Source organism: Oncorhynchus gorbuscha, linkage group LG01 (assembly GCF_021184085.1).
Source record: "Oncorhynchus gorbuscha isolate QuinsamMale2020 ecotype Even-year linkage group LG01, OgorEven_v1.0, whole genome shotgun sequence".
Taxonomy (NCBI): Eukaryota; Metazoa; Chordata; class Actinopteri; order Salmoniformes; family Salmonidae; genus Oncorhynchus; species Oncorhynchus gorbuscha.
In genome coordinates, this window is record NC_060173.1 from 45,060,537 (window position 1) to 45,076,224 (window position 15,688).

General features: G+C 44.9%; 1 protein-coding gene across 3 annotated transcripts in view; it reads right to left on the minus strand.

Annotated features, from left to right (window-relative positions):
- The window catches only part of plxnb2b (plexin b2b), a 198,274-nt gene that overhangs the window by 129,091 nt on the left and 53,495 nt on the right, over nucleotides 1-15,688 (minus strand). For all 3 annotated transcript variants that reach the window (XM_046354171.1, XM_046354180.1, XM_046354188.1), the window contains exon 2: nucleotides 9,491-9,609. The gene's annotated coding sequence lies outside the window, so the exon portion shown is untranslated. The remainder of the gene's footprint in view (nucleotides 1-9,490; nucleotides 9,610-15,688) is intronic.

Sequence of the window (15,688 nt, forward strand, 5' to 3'; positions counted from 1 at the left end):
CCCCAACACACACACACTGGACTCTACCCACACTGACACCCCAACACACACACACTGGACTCTACTCACACTGACACCCCAACACACACACACTGGACTTTACCCACACTGACACCCCAACACACACACACTGGACTCTACCCACACTGAAACCCCAACACACACACACTGGACTCTACCCACACTGACACCCCAACACACACACACTGGACTCTACCCACACTGACACCCCAACACACACACACTGGACTCTACCCACACTGACACCCCAACACACAAACACACTGGACTCTACTTGCAGGTCCAAATTGCCTCTAGAAGGAACATCAGAACATCATCCATGCGCAACATCCGCACACAAGCGTAAGATCACCATGCGCAATGGCAAGTGTCGGCTAGAGTGGTGGTAAAGCTTGTCGCCATTGGACTCTGGAGCAGTGGGAAAGCGTTCTCTGGAGTGAGGAATCACGCTTCACCATCTGGCAATCCAACAGACGAATCTGCTATTGGCGGATGTCAGGAGAACACTACCTGCCCGAATGCATAGTGCCAACTGTAAAGTTTGGTGGAGGAGGAATAATGGGATAATGGGATATTTTTAATGGTTCGGTCTTGGCCCCTTAGCTCCAGTGAAAGGACATCTTAATGTTACAGCATGACAATGCCCGATGCACAAAGCAAGGTCCATACATAAATGGTTTGTCGGGATTCATATTAAGACGCGTGATTTTGGAATGAAATGTTAAACCAGCAGGTGTCCACATACTTCTGGTCATGTAGTGTAGCATGTGCAAACATGCATTCTGATGCCACACTAGAGCTGGGACGATAAAACTGAAAATGACCGACGCCTACATTTCGAAGTCCTACCGAAGCAATTTTGCATATGTCGGTAATTTTCGGTGACCACACAATGTCGGTGATTACACAACAACTCCCTATGCAACACACTCACAGATGGAATGAAATAACAGATGCCATAATGTAACCCATCGCAAAAGACATGGTCCCAGATTCAATAGTCAAGAAGATGGTTCCCACTCTGGACAAGAAATACAAAATGCCATGTAAGAAACAGAGCTGAAAAATGCCATGTTTTAGAGGTGAAACAGGTGCACTATTTCGCAATAACAACTGGAGCGCTTCCGTGTCATTGACACTGCACTACATCAATGCCGACTGGAAGCTGCACAGCAGGTGCTTGCAAAGGGAGCCTGCCTACTTTCCAGAGGACCACACTTGGGAGATAATAACCCAGGCCAGGGAATGTGGGACTTGCTAGCAGCCTGGGATCAGCCGGAGGAGAAGCAGCTGTGTGTCGCAAGGGAAAGTGGGGCAAACTTTGTGAAAGCCTCCTACCTAAATGGATGGACGATGTTGCAGTGTTTTGGCCATCGACTTCACCTCGCCATCGGTATGTACAATCAAAAGGTTGGACAGACCTACTCAAAGGGTTTTTCTTTATTTGAACTATTTTCTACATTGTAGAATAATAGTGGAGACATCAACACTATGAAATAACACATATGGAATCATGTAGTAGCCAAAAGTGTTAAAGAAATATATTTTATATTTGAGTTTCTTCAAAGTTGCCACCCTTTGCCTTGATGACAGCTTTGCACACTCTTGGCCCCGTACTGAAGAGCCCAGTGAATTTCAACGTGGCACCGTCCAACAAGTCAGTTCGTCAAATTTCTGCCCTGCTCGAGCTGCCCCGGTCAACTCTAAGTGCTGTTATTGTGAAGTGGAAACGTCTAGGATCAACAATGGCTCTGCGAAGTGGTAGGCCACACAAGCTCACAGAACGAGACCACTGAGTGCTGAAGCGCGTAGCGCGTAAAAATCGTCTGTCCTCGGTAGCAGCATTCACTGCCGAGTTCCAAACTGCTTCTGGAAGCGACATCAGCACAATAACTGTTTATCGGGAACTTCATGAAATGAGTTTCCTTGGCTGAGCAGCCGCACACTAGTCTAAGTTTGCCAGGCGCAATGCCAAGCTTTGGCTGGAGTGGTGTACAGCTCGGCGGTACATTGGATTCTGGAGCAGTGGAAATGATTTCTCTAGAGTGATGAATCACACTTCACCATCTGGCAGTCCGACAGATTAATCTGGGTCTGGCAGATGCCAGGAGAACACTACCTGCCCGAATGCATAGTGCCAACTGTAAAGTTTGGTGGATGAATATAAATGGTCTGGGGCTGTTTTTCCTGATTTGGGCTAGGCCACTTAGTTCCAGTGAAGGGAAATCTTAATGCTACAGCATACAATGACATTCTTGACGATTCTGTGGCAACAGTTCGGGGGAGGCCCTTTCCTGTTTCAGCATGACAATGCCCCCGTGCACAGAGCAAGGTCCATACAGAAATTGTTTGTTGAGATCGGTGTGGAAGGACTTGGCTGGTCTAAACAGAGCCCTGATCTCAACCCCATCGAACACCTTTGGGATGAATTGGAACGCTGCCCTGGCTCAGTGCCCGACCTCACTAATGCTTTTGTGGCTGAATGGAAGCAAGTCCCTGCAGCAATGTTCCAACATTCCCACAGCAATGTTCCAAAAATCTAGTGGAAAGCCTTCCCAGAAGAGTGGAGGCTGTTATAGCAGCAAATGGGGGACCAACTCCATATTGATGCCCATGTTTTTGGAATGAGACATTTGACGAGCAGGCATCCACATACTTTTGGCCACATAGTGTATCTTTACTCTGCATTGTTGGAAAGGGACCTGTTCGTCTACACCTGTTTTTTAACGAAGAATGTGACAAATCAAATTAGATTAGATTTAAAAGGGCTCTTCATTTGGACCCACTGCTTCTAGATCCAAAGATCAACCTGAACTCAACCAGAACTCCCTCCATACTGTTACCCCACCAGTGAATCACTAGCCCAGCCATCTGAGGCCTAGCTGCATGATGAACGTACACCACAGTCAGCCAGCTGACAGAACTCCACTGGATTATGTTTTGAACCATATAAATGTGGGTAGGGAGATTATTTGTGTGGGGTGGGGTGGGCTGCTTGATTTGCTTAGAGGTGGGGGGGTGGGAGAGGGTGGGGGTGCAGGTAGCGTGAAGTTACACTGTGCCACGGACCGGAGGCTCAGCGTTCCTCATTTTCCACACCAGGTGAGAGGAGTGCCCGCCGCTGTCCCCATTCCACAACATACACAGGCGAGCCATAGGGGATCACTATTAAACTGTGACCCAATTAATTTAATCTCCACACTCCGACATGAAAGAACAGCGAGGAGGGATAGGGGAGGGAGGAAAGTGGGGTGAGAGGAAAGTGGGGTGAGAGAGAGAGAAAGAGCGGGGGAGAGGGGAGTTGGGGTGAGTAGCGAGAGAAAGTGAGAGAGAGGGAAAGGGGACGGAGGAAGGTGTGGAGAGAGAGAGAGTGAGAAAGAGAGAGAGAGCAACAGAGACAGACAAGGGCAAATCTTACATTTCACCACATCTTACGTTTGACTTGCTGCATGGGAGAAAAAAAAGCAATTACACAGGCCTGAGTATGACAGCAGCGCGGCCCTCTCAGCCTTTCAGGCGAGCGTGGCAGCGGTGAGTTTGTGCCCTATGGCAATGGCAACTTGCTCTCTGTCTACGTTAATGGCCACTGGTTCTCCCTTCTGCCAGGCGGGCTGTTGAGTAGGGGGGTAAGGGAGGCAGGGGAAGAGGGTGAGGGGGTCTGACGCCTTGCCTCTGCTGATGAAGAATAACATAACTCTGCAGGGACTTCAAAGCAAAGGCTCTCCATTTCCTGTACTGATGGTGGCCTGATATAAATATGCGAGCAGCAGGGCACACACACATTCCAACACACACCGAGCAAAACAAGTGCAAATCAAGTGCTTTGTTGAGAAATGAGAAAAACTCTTCAGTTTGGACTGAAGGAAAATAGATTTTGCTGCTAAGCTTTTGTTTGTTGTCACTTCCAAAACTCCTCCATAACCAGGGTCACCAACTATGCAACTTGCAGTAAGGCCTTCAACGAGACCCCGGTCATGCCTCCGTCCAACGAGCTGGAAAGGTTAACCACCATTTCCCACTGAACCCGCTTATGAAGGGGAGAAAAACCACTGAGATTAGGGATCCTCGAGTCGGTCTTGACGGTGTACGAACACCTCAGCAGTGAGTCTGTGTTACGTGTTGTTGCTCTGGTCCGTATCCATCACAGCAACACATGTACACGCATCCAGCTCCAACTGATAATCCAGGAAAGGAGATCTTCAGATAGAAACATAAACTAGCCTGCCAGTGGCCTTGTCAAATGACTCATTTGATCTGTCTTTTATGAAGCCTTGGCTGCCCACAGGGGTGAGAAGGGTGAGGGGTTGGGAGGAGAGGAAGGCACACAAGCAAGACAGAGAGTAGAGGAGAGAGCCAGAGAGGACACACATCTGGTTCTATTCAGAATGCCTAGGATTCCTCGTCTGGCTGTTTCGTATTACTCACAGGCAGCCAGGGCCTTGACTGCCCAAGAGAGCAGAAAAACTGCACCCCTGCACACAAAGCCAGCCAGTCTTTTTAAGCTCGTGAGGTTGGAGGTCGAGGGGGTTGGTGGGTCGGAGTGGGGGTGGAGAGGTAGAGGGGCTCAGAGAGGCAGGAGTACCCCCATAGGACATTCCTGAGTCAGCTTGGCATGCCCTGGGAGTGGTTCCCAGAGGTGCACTTTAAAAGTGAGCCAGAGCAGGACCTTCCTTCGACATCCCTCCATGATGATGTCCACAGAAGGAAGTCCCGTGGAGGAGAGGGTCATCTCCCTGGAGCTCCAGCACCACAGAGACAAGAGGAATGATACGAGGTCGACGGAGGATATCCTTCACCACATCCATATGTTGGCTGGTCAGTTCATCATGTCCACTTGAAAGAGAGGGAAATTAACTCCTTCAAAGGAGAAGTAAAAAATACCTCACTAAGCAAAGTCAAACATCCATCAAACTGTGAGACCTGAAACCATAGCACTTTCACAGTTTCAAAACTAGAGTCCGTCATGCCCCCCCTCCTCTCTTTTGGGAAAGTGATGTGAAGACCACGGTCAGCATTAGTTCCCCAGGAGATGGAGTGCTGGTAATGTAGACGAATCAATCGGCGAAGCAGCAGGAGTGGAGATCAGAGACAATACGTGCCGGCCCCATTACCCTCTGCCATGGAGCCGTGGTTACCGTCGCCGCCCGGCGAGGAGTGCTTAGCTCGGCCCCATCTAATGGGCCATAATATGATTTTACGCCATGTTCCAGCTCTCTTTACTACCTCCAAACATAACTCTGTCACGAAGCACAATAAAAACAGATATATTTCTTTATTACTCGCTCACACCGTATCCCTTTATCTGCTCCCGTACAAAGAAAAGCAATATCAGTAGAGACCCGATCCTCCCTAGCCTCGTTGAGAGAAGCAGACACAGACTATTATTACCTAGAGTTGTCGTCTGCTCCCTCATGCCATTCACTCAGGGCGGAATGGATGTTTTATTAGAATCAAATGAATACAATATCTTCCCATAAATAGCCTACTTAAAAAGTCATTTTCTCTGCCAGCAATATGTTTGAATGTCCATCACACCCGGGGCGCAGAGGTGCCACATGTTTAATTCAAAGCCAATGCAATTTACACGCACTGCACAGCGAAACACAGACTATGGTTTTTGTCCTCCCTCTATAATCCTTCCCTCCACCCACCTTACCTTCAACTGTCCCCGTTTACAAAATCATTTAGGTCTGTGGGAACAGACTGTATAGGAAAATATTCAGTGCATCTGAGAAAACTGGGGTGTAAAAAGGGTTGCGCTTATTTACTGTAGGGCACTCAGAGGTGAAGAAAGTGAAGTGCATAATCACATTGGAAAGCCAATGGGGCAACTCCGGAGCACATATTTCAGCCAGCATGTGATCCATCCAAGACCTTGGACTCTCCCCTATGCTGTACTGTACTACCACAGTCCCCTATATACGTCAGGTCTGGACATCACATCTATCTATGTGAATCTGACATGAGTCGAGTGAACACCTTGGTGTGTGTGTGTGTGTGTGTGTGTGTGTGTGTGTGTGTGTGTGTGTGTGTGTGTGTGTGTGTGTGTGTGTGTGTGTGTGTGTGTGTGTGTGTGTGTGTGTGTGTGTGTGTGTGTGTGTGTGTGTGTGTGTGTGTGTGTGGTGGGGGGGGTTGAGGAGAGGGAATCCAATCTCTCAAACAGAGGAGCAGAGACAGGCAGGCAGATACGCTCTGGTCCCAAAATAACCCTGGAGGTATCCATGAATGAAATGACAGGATTACAGGGGTATTAGAAAACCCGCTGAGATGGTTGATAATGCTGTTTATAGTGAGGCGTCACCACTAGCAGGGAAAGAGTCAAACTGTTTGACTAATTAAAATATGGACAAGCTTTTCAGAGTCGCCAAGCAGAAAATTCTAAACTGAGCCGAGGTTCTGCCTTGCCTTCTTGAAGATCTACTGCCGATGCGGCCGGCCGGGCATTGACATTGATGGATATAGCAGGTGTAAACGGCCAAATATAAAGCCTTTACAATATCTGTGAATCCTTCTTGAAATGGGGGCGGTAAACATAAACCCTGATATCCCAGCTAAGGATGGGATTATTGTTGTGTCAACACTCAACGACCCCCACAGATAATAGCAATTACTGTCCTCTCTGCAGCGCCATCAGACTGAGGCAATGACTTAGCTAGCTGACAGCTTGGTCCTAATTACCAAGAACCGCCAATTACTGGCTCCATTTAATTATTTATATAGCTAGCCTGCTAGCTTCACACGCCCAAATAAAAAGAGACTTTTCTGACTCCAAGCACTGATATCGGTGGCAGCTGGTCTACATGACTTGCTGAATCATGCTGGCTTTGGATTTAACTGGATTCAGGCAGTGTCAGCCTGTAAGATACTCAACGTCCCTTCAGATACGAATTATAAATCCGGCATGGCTATGAATTCAGTATTCAGTAACTGTTTGCACATGACTCCAACATCGTCATGAAGTTTGCCGACAATACGACGGTGGCCGGCCTGATCACCGTCGTACGATGAGACAGCCTATAGGGAGGAGGTCAGAGACCTGGCAGTGTGGTGCCAGAACAGCAACCTCTCTCACAACGTCGGCAAGACAACGGAGCTGATCGTGGACTACAGGAAACGGAGGGCTGAGCACAACCCCATTCACAACAATGGGACTGTAGTGGAGATGGAAGTTCCTCTGTGTCCACATCACTAAGGACCTATCATGGTCCAAACAGACCAAACAGTTCTGAAGAGGGCACTACAATGCCTCTCCCTGAAGAGGGTACTACAATGCCTCTCCCTGAAGAGGGTACTACAATGCCTCTCCCCCTCAGGAAGCTGAAAAGATGTGGCATGGGTATAAGATCCTTAAAAGGTTCTACAGCTGCACCCTTGAGAGCATCTTGGCTGGCCGCTTGGTATGGCAACTGCTCGGCATCCGACCGCAAGACACTATAGAAGGTAGTGCATACGGCCTAGTACATCAATGGGGGCCAAGCTACCGGTCATCCAGGACCTCTATACCAGGCGGTGTCAGAGGAAGGCCCTAAAAATTGCCAAAGACACCAGCTATCCAAGTCACGGTCTGTTCTCTCTGCTACCGCACGACAAGCGGTACTGGAGCGCCAAGTCTGGGACCAAAAGGCTCCTGAACAGCTTCTACCCCAAAGTCATAAGACTGCTGAACAGTTCATCAGATGGCTACCTGGACTTTCTGCTTTTCAACCCCTACCTACATGTACATAGCACTATCAATCAACTAAACAAACCTATGTGTACATAATCAATCACCCCAACTACCTTGTGCCCCAGTAGACTGTCTTGGTACTGGTATTGCTTGTATATAGCCTTTACACTGCATTTGGAAAGTATTCAGACCCCTTGACTTTTTCTACATTTAGTTCAAATTACAGCCTTATTCTAAAATGTATTCAATGGTTTTCCCCCTCATCAATCTACACACAATACCCCATAATGACAAAGCAAAACAAAACATGTTTATAAAGTGTTGCACATATTACATAAGAATTCAGACCTTTTACTCAGTACTTTGTTGAAGGACTTTTGGAAGTGAATGCAGCCTCAAATCATCTTGTGTATGATGTTACAAGCATACCTGTATTTTGGGAGTTTCTTCCATTCTTCTCTGCAGATCCCCTCAAGCTCGGTCAGGTTGGATGGAGAGCTTCGCTGCACAGCTTTCAGGTCTCTTCAGAGAAGTCCGATTGGGTTCAAGTCCGGGCTCTGGCTGGGCCACTCAAGGACATTCAGAGAAGCCACTTCTGTGTTGTCTTGGCTGTGTGCTTAGGAAGATAAACCTTCACCCCAGTCTGAGGCCCTGAGTGCTCTGGGTACAGGTATTCACCAAGGATCTCTCTGTACTTTGTTCCGTTCATCTTTCCCTTGATCCTGTCTAGTCTCCCAGTCCCTGCTGCTGAAAAACATCCCCAACAGCATGATGCTGCCACCACCATGCTTCACAGTAGGGATGGTGCCAGGTTCTCCCCCAATGTGACTATTGGCATTCAGGCCAAGGAGTTCAATCTTGGTTTCATCTGACCAGAGAATCTTGTTTTTCATGGTCTGAATACTTTAGGTCCCATACAGAAAACTCCAATGGGGCTGCCAGGTGCCTTTTACTGAGGAGTGGCTTCCGTCTGGCCACTCTACCATAAATGACTGATTGGTGGAGTGCTGCAGAGATGGTTGTCCTTCTTGAAGGTTCTCCCATCTCCACATAGGAACTCTGGAGCTCTGTCAAACTTACCATAGGGTTCTTGGTCACCTCCCTGACCAAGGCCCTTCTCTCCTGATTGCTAGGTTTGGCCGGGCGGAATGCTCTAGGAAGTCTTGGTGGTTCCAAACCTCTTCCATTTAATAATGATGGAGGCCACTGTGTTCTCGGGGACCTCAATGCTGCATATATTTGATGTACTCTTCCCCAGATGCCTCGACACAATTCCTTCGACATCATGGCTTCTTTTTTTTTACACATTTGCAAACATTTCTAAAAACCTGTTTTCGCTTTTTCATGATGGGGTATTGCGTGTAGATTAAAGAGGAACATTTTTATTTAATCCAGTTTAGAATAAGGGTGTAACGTAACAGAATGTGGAGAAAGTCAAGTAGTCTAAATACTGAATGTTGTTATTTTATTGTGTTACTATCACATGTTTTACCTATTTGCTCATTTTCTTACTTTTTAATTGCCTTTTTGGTAAACGGATCCTAAGAATTTCACAGTAATGCACTTGTTCTATTCGGCGCATGTGACAAATGAAATGCTATTTGATTTGAGATAGCTAGGCCTTTACAGTTATATCATAGTCATAGGAACACAATGGAAAACGAACAGGGACATTTGCAGGGGATCTGTAGTAGATTCAGTCCTTGAATGCTGCTGCTCAATGTGTTACCAGCTAGACTTGTGCAGAGTAGCACAGTAAACAATAGAAAAATAACAGGGATAACTGTAGGGGTTTGTCCTTACTTCCTGTAGAGCTCAATTACTTCCTGTAGTTGCCGAGCAGGAAGTGCACAATCATATCCCCTCGCCGTCCGCTCTCCTTTTCATTCAGGCCTCTTCAGGGTGGCCACAGTAAATAAGTGCTGAAAGACATAAAAAGACAGCGTTTCAGGCAATTTCTACATTGTGTCATACTGAGAGAAAATACAGTATCTGCAGAATGTTCATATCTAAACATACATGGCTGGTTGAGATCTGTTCTAGTGTAAACGACTCTTCTACTGCCAATAACAAAGTTCCTCCGAAAACAATCCCTCCCTTTTCTTTATCTGGCGAGTGAACACTAACTCAGTTACTGCAGATGTTTCCTATCACCCACGGCTGCCAAGCGGCACCCAGTCAGTGGCTGCTAGTGCTTGAGAGAGGAGGGTGAGAAGAGAAGAGAGGAGAGAGCAGGGGAGGGAGAACATTCTACCATTCGTGCTCCAGTGAATCCTGCCAACTTGGCAGATCACCCTGAGATTTGTTTGTCTCTGGATTTGACACAAAAATGTTACGTCTTGTCTGGAGTCTATCACTCGCCTCACGCCCAACACTCATCTTAATGTATAGGCCTGGCTGGCTGTTTAGCTTATGTTCTCATAAACTCTGACATCCAAATTTCTCAGCCCCAGAGGGTGCAGATGGCCGATTAGCTCAGTCGGCAGCGACGCAGCAATGAGCGAGTGTCTTCTCTGGAGGTGCAAGTCCACAATCATTTGAAAGATGTCACCGCGTTGGCATCTCCTTACGAGGCAACATACTCCTACAGATCCTACAGAGACATGCAGATCTTTCAACAGAGCTGAGTTGCTAGTGTATATTCGTATTTGTAAGATCCCTTTCTAACGGATCACTTCTTCTAACCCGCCAGGACTCCAGCAAACAGATTCTAGGGGGGGGGGGGAATCCCCATTGTCCTCATGTAGCAAAAACTGAACCAGGACAATATTTGTTCTAGTTATGCATACTCAGATTGTGCCTCTCAGTGGAGGTCTTTAAACATGAGCCCAGTTCATCTCCAATCAGTGTTGCCAGATCTGGATGACAGCCACTGAAACACAACACACCACCGCACGCTCCATGCTCACTAAGCATTAAAACATGTTGTAAGAAGACTATCTGTGCTAAGCGATAAAGTGTGTACAAAAGATCCACCGTCGCGGCGCTCCAAAGCGCTTAGCATTTAGATGACAGTTGCGAGGGGCTCGAGTAGAGGAGTGGTTGTGGCCCGGAGGCCGGATCTGTTCCAACCGTGCTCTGGCAAGAGAGACGGAGCCCAGTCAGCCTCGACAGCTTGGATACTCACAGGGGGTGATGGGATACTGGAGGGCTGGTGTACCATGTTGAAGTTGGGGAAGGGAAGGAGGGGGAAGGATGGGAGGAGGATGGGTAAGGTGGAACGATGTGTTATTTTATTATTTTAGAACCCCAAGGACTTACCATCCACAGTGTTGTATGAGCAAAATCTAAAAGTAGGCCCTCTGATGAAGATCTGAGCTGTGGGTATCGGTATACCCTCTATTGAATTAAAGGTAATCATCGTTCAGCTAGACCTTGAGGGGAAGAGCAGCAATATTTTCACTGATGTCACACATTCCAAGGCTGTTATGCCTCCGCGTGATATGAAACACCTTACATTAATGATGATGGGTATTTCCATGTAAAAAGTCCCATGAACACCAACATGTGAAGTTCATAGGAGTTCATCAAAGTTGGTGTCAAGTGAAAGCTGAGAGTTTTTAAATTGTTTTTTTTTATCAAGGTATTTATACATTTTTCAACCATTTTCCATTCTGAAATTTAGGAATATGCAAAGACTGTGATTTCTGGTCAAACAGATGGAAAAGGAGTCTTAGAAACATCTAGTAGAAAACGTGTTAAAGGTATCAGAAATACATTAAAAAAACACTAATGTTGAAGTAAACACCCCTGGCAACTAATATCAACACTTTTATTTAATTTTCTGAAATTATTTGCCTTCTGTAAGTTTTAGAAATATTGCCTAGTGTCTTGTCAATCTGTTACCAGATACCACGTATCTTTAAGATATAAATGCAACATGTAAAGTGTTGGTACCATGTTTCATGAGCTGAAATAAAAGATCCCAGAAATGTTCCACACGCACAAAAAGTTGGGACAAATTTGGTTATATAGATGCTAGTGAGGATTTCTCCTTTTAGAGAATTTGGCAGTACGACCAACAGGCCTCACAACCGCAGACCACGTGTAACCACACCAGCCCAGGACCTTTACATCAGTCTTCTTCACCTGTGGGATCATCTGAGACCAGCCACCCGGAAAGCTGATGAAACTGTGGGTTTGCACAACTAAATCATTTCTGCACACACTGTCAGAAACCGTCTCAGGGAAACTCATCTGCATGCTCATCGTCCTCACCAGGGTCTTGACCTGACTGCAGTTCGGCGTTGTAACCGACTTTAGTGGGAAAATGCCCACCTTTGATGGCCACTGGCACGCTGGAGAAGTCTGCTATTCATGGTTGAATCCGTACTGGGCAGATGGCAGACAGCGTGTATGGAGTCGTTTGGGCGAGGGGTTTGGTGATGTCAATGTTGTGAACAGAGTGCCCCATTGTGGTGATGGGGTTATGGAATGGGCAAGCATAACCTTTGGACAACGAACACAATTGTTTTTTATCGAAGGCAATTTGAATACACAGAGACAACATGATGAAATCCTGAGGCCTATTGTCGTACCATTCGTCCGTTGCCATCACCTCATGTTTCAGCATGATAATGCACGGCCCCATGTCGCAAGGATCTGTCAACAATTCCTGAAAGCTGAACATTTCCAGGTTCTTCCATGGCCTGCATACTCAGACATTTCACCCATTGAGCATGTTTGGGATGCTCTGAATCAGTGTGTACGACAGCGTGTTCTAGTTCCCGCCAATATCCAGCAACTTCGCACAGCAAAGAGGAATGGGACGACATTCCACAGGCTACAATCAACGCGCTGCATGAGGCAAATGGTGGTCACACCAGATAGATTAGGGCCAAATGCATCTATTTATATTGACTGACTTCCTTATAGAAATTATAACTTAGTGAAATCTATTAAATTGTTGCATGTTGGGTTTATATTTTTGTTCAGTTTAATTTCTCTCCCTCAGAAGAAGGGAGGATAATGAAAGTTCACAGATGTAACAAGTAAAGGTAGACCTACCAATTACTTAGTGTTTTTACTGATAACAATTTGGTTTAGGATTTATTAAGCGATTAAAACATGTTGAAACAATTCCCTTCCAGTCATTCTGTTACAGATTGTTTGTCATTCTGTTAGCAATTTGGTAACAGAATGACTGCAAGTGAATTGGCTACAATGGGAAATCATAATAGTCACAAACCACAGTTGGATCAACTACTACTGTCCTCCCTTCCATTGGCATACTCTTATGTTCAGCTCATAACGTCTCTCTCTCTATTAATCAATTTACGCCACCATGAAAAACCCGAAACTCAAACCATGCAAACCTGTTCATCAGAAGTTCCTGTGTAGATTGTCTTTTCAACGAGTAACTATCAGGAAGTAACACTGATAAAAAATAATCACACTTTTACAGAGCTAGTTTCATCAGCTGCTGTACAATATGATACAAAACACAGGGGAAAAAAACGGAATTTTGACTGCGCTGGGCCTTTAAGAAAGATGACATAAAATGTCGGGCTAGCCCCAAGGATGCATGGAGACTACTTGTTATTTGGGGACATTCGCCGCAATTTCATAGATCACGGTCATTTAAATCGTGATGATCACTGTGAATTATTATAAATGAATTATTCACACTCATCTTTGAGGATGCCTACTTATATTCTGAGTCATTCTGAATATCATAAAGAGGACTTTTGATGTTTAAGGGTTTTTTTTCCTGGCGATTAACCTGAATCAACTTCAAAAGTGTAAGAGGGAGTGAATCACCTAGGGCAACATTCTAAACAAATGCAATGAGTTTTTTGGGGGAAATTGTTTTAAATGTAATTCCTCTTTCAATATATAGTGCCCGGAAAATGTAAAATAAGGAGCTTATCTATGTTTGTAGTCCTTTGCACTCATATCCGTATACGGGCTGAAAATGGCAGATTTGGGCACGAATAAGCACCTAAATTGGAACACAGTAGATGTACAGTAAGTAACATGCTATTAATGATGTCAGACCTCAGGCTCTGCGCTTCACAGCATTTTATGGGTTTTGACTGACAGCCGTTCTGAACTTGCTCCCATCCCTCACGCTAACTGGGTCATTTTGTTTTTATGTCTGATTGAGGGAAATGCTGTAACTGAAAAGGACACACTGAATTTTGATTGATTCTAATAAACAGCACTTTGATGTTATACAAGCAACCAAATGTGTCCAAATGTGCAGTTTGTGGTGACTTGACTTTAACATTAATCTGAAGACTAATATTTATCTTAATTAAATAACTATGTTTAATTGTTACCCGATTCAATTCATCATGTAACAATTAACTCATTAGGATCTAGGGCACCACGAGAGTGTTTGTTTAAAACCTGTTAAGGATAGGGCTGACTACTGCCCCCTTTGGAGGAATTGCGTGCCCATAGTAAACAGAAAATAAATCTGTCCAAAATTGCTAATATATGCATATAATAATTATTATTGAATAGAAAACACTCTAAAGCTTCTAAAACCGTTCAAATTATGTCTGTATGTAAAGCAGAACTCTCAGGGCAGCCATTCTCCCAAACTCTCTCTTGTCATCAGAAAAGTTGGCCCAACTTTGACGTCATCGCCCCCACCCTTCCCAAGCAGCTACAGACCTGTTAGCTGGGAACAGTTTTTATGTCTTCAGCGCGATGCCTGCTTTCAATGGGGCTTCTCATTGTGAGAATCGCACGCCCACGAGACTTTTGGCGGGCTGAAACCTTCCGGTCACGCGAAAAAACAAGTACTTTCATGCGCGCGGACGCTCCAGTGCTCTCTTTCTTCCAGGATTGACCAAACGATGTCTGTGTTTCTGTTCGTGCTAAGGATTGTTTTCCACGTTTATAACATGCTAAAGCTTGATTCTGAACTTAGTTTGACCAGTTTAGTCGACATATAATATGTAATTTTGAAGTTTTGGTGCACATCCACTAGAATTTTGGCTGCATTTCAACCGAAATTTGTCGCGTTTGATAACCTAAAGACACAGACTTCAAAACTAAACGCTGTTTTTGGTAAGTATAATTCCTTCCAGGTCTTCTGATGGAAGAACATCAAAGGTAAGGGAATATTTATGTGGTAAATTTGGGTTTCTGTGGACTCCAAGATAGAGGAGACATAATGCTAATTTCTGAGCGCCGTCTCATATTATAGCCTAGTGAACGAATTCTGTAACGTTAAATATAAATGTAACACAGCGATTGCATTAAGAAGAAGTGTATCTTTCTATATATATGTAGAACATGTATATTTAGTCAAAGTTTATGATGTGTATTGCTTGTTATCTGACGTTATCTGCCGGAGCTATCTTCATTTCTCCGGACATTTGAGTAGCATTTTTTGAACAATACGTCATTGTAAACAGAGATTTATGGATATATATAGCATATTATTGAAAAAAACATAAATGTACTGTGTAACATGTTCTATTACTGTCATCTGATGAAGATTTTCAAAAGGTTAGTGCATTATTTTTCTTTTAATCCTGCGTTTGTTGATTGCATATTTTGTTCAATTTGGCTATTCAAATTAGCTGTGTCTTTGGTGGTGGTTTGACATAAATATGTGCTATGTTTTCGCCGTAAAACATTTTAGAAATCTGACTTGCTGGGTAGATGAACAAGGTGTTTATCTTTCATTTGAGCTATTGGACTTGTTAATGTGTGGAGGTTAAATATTTCTAAGAATATTTTTGCGTTCCATTGCGCCACGTTCCAGATGAATGGGGGAGGGTTCGTTCCCAAATGGGAACCATAACCCCCTTCTGGTTAAAGAGTTACAGTCTCCTGAATTAAACTCTAAAAGGTCTTTACCTATCACGTCTATAAACAGTAACCTTTTAATCATAACCTCTGAAGTCGTAACCTCCTTGCATCTGCAAAAACCTGAGCCTTACCTGAGCCTTACTTACGATTCAGTACTACACAAACTTGGTTTTATTATTTATTTACTAACTAATTAAATGGGAAGACAGGATAAAACATACACATTCTGCA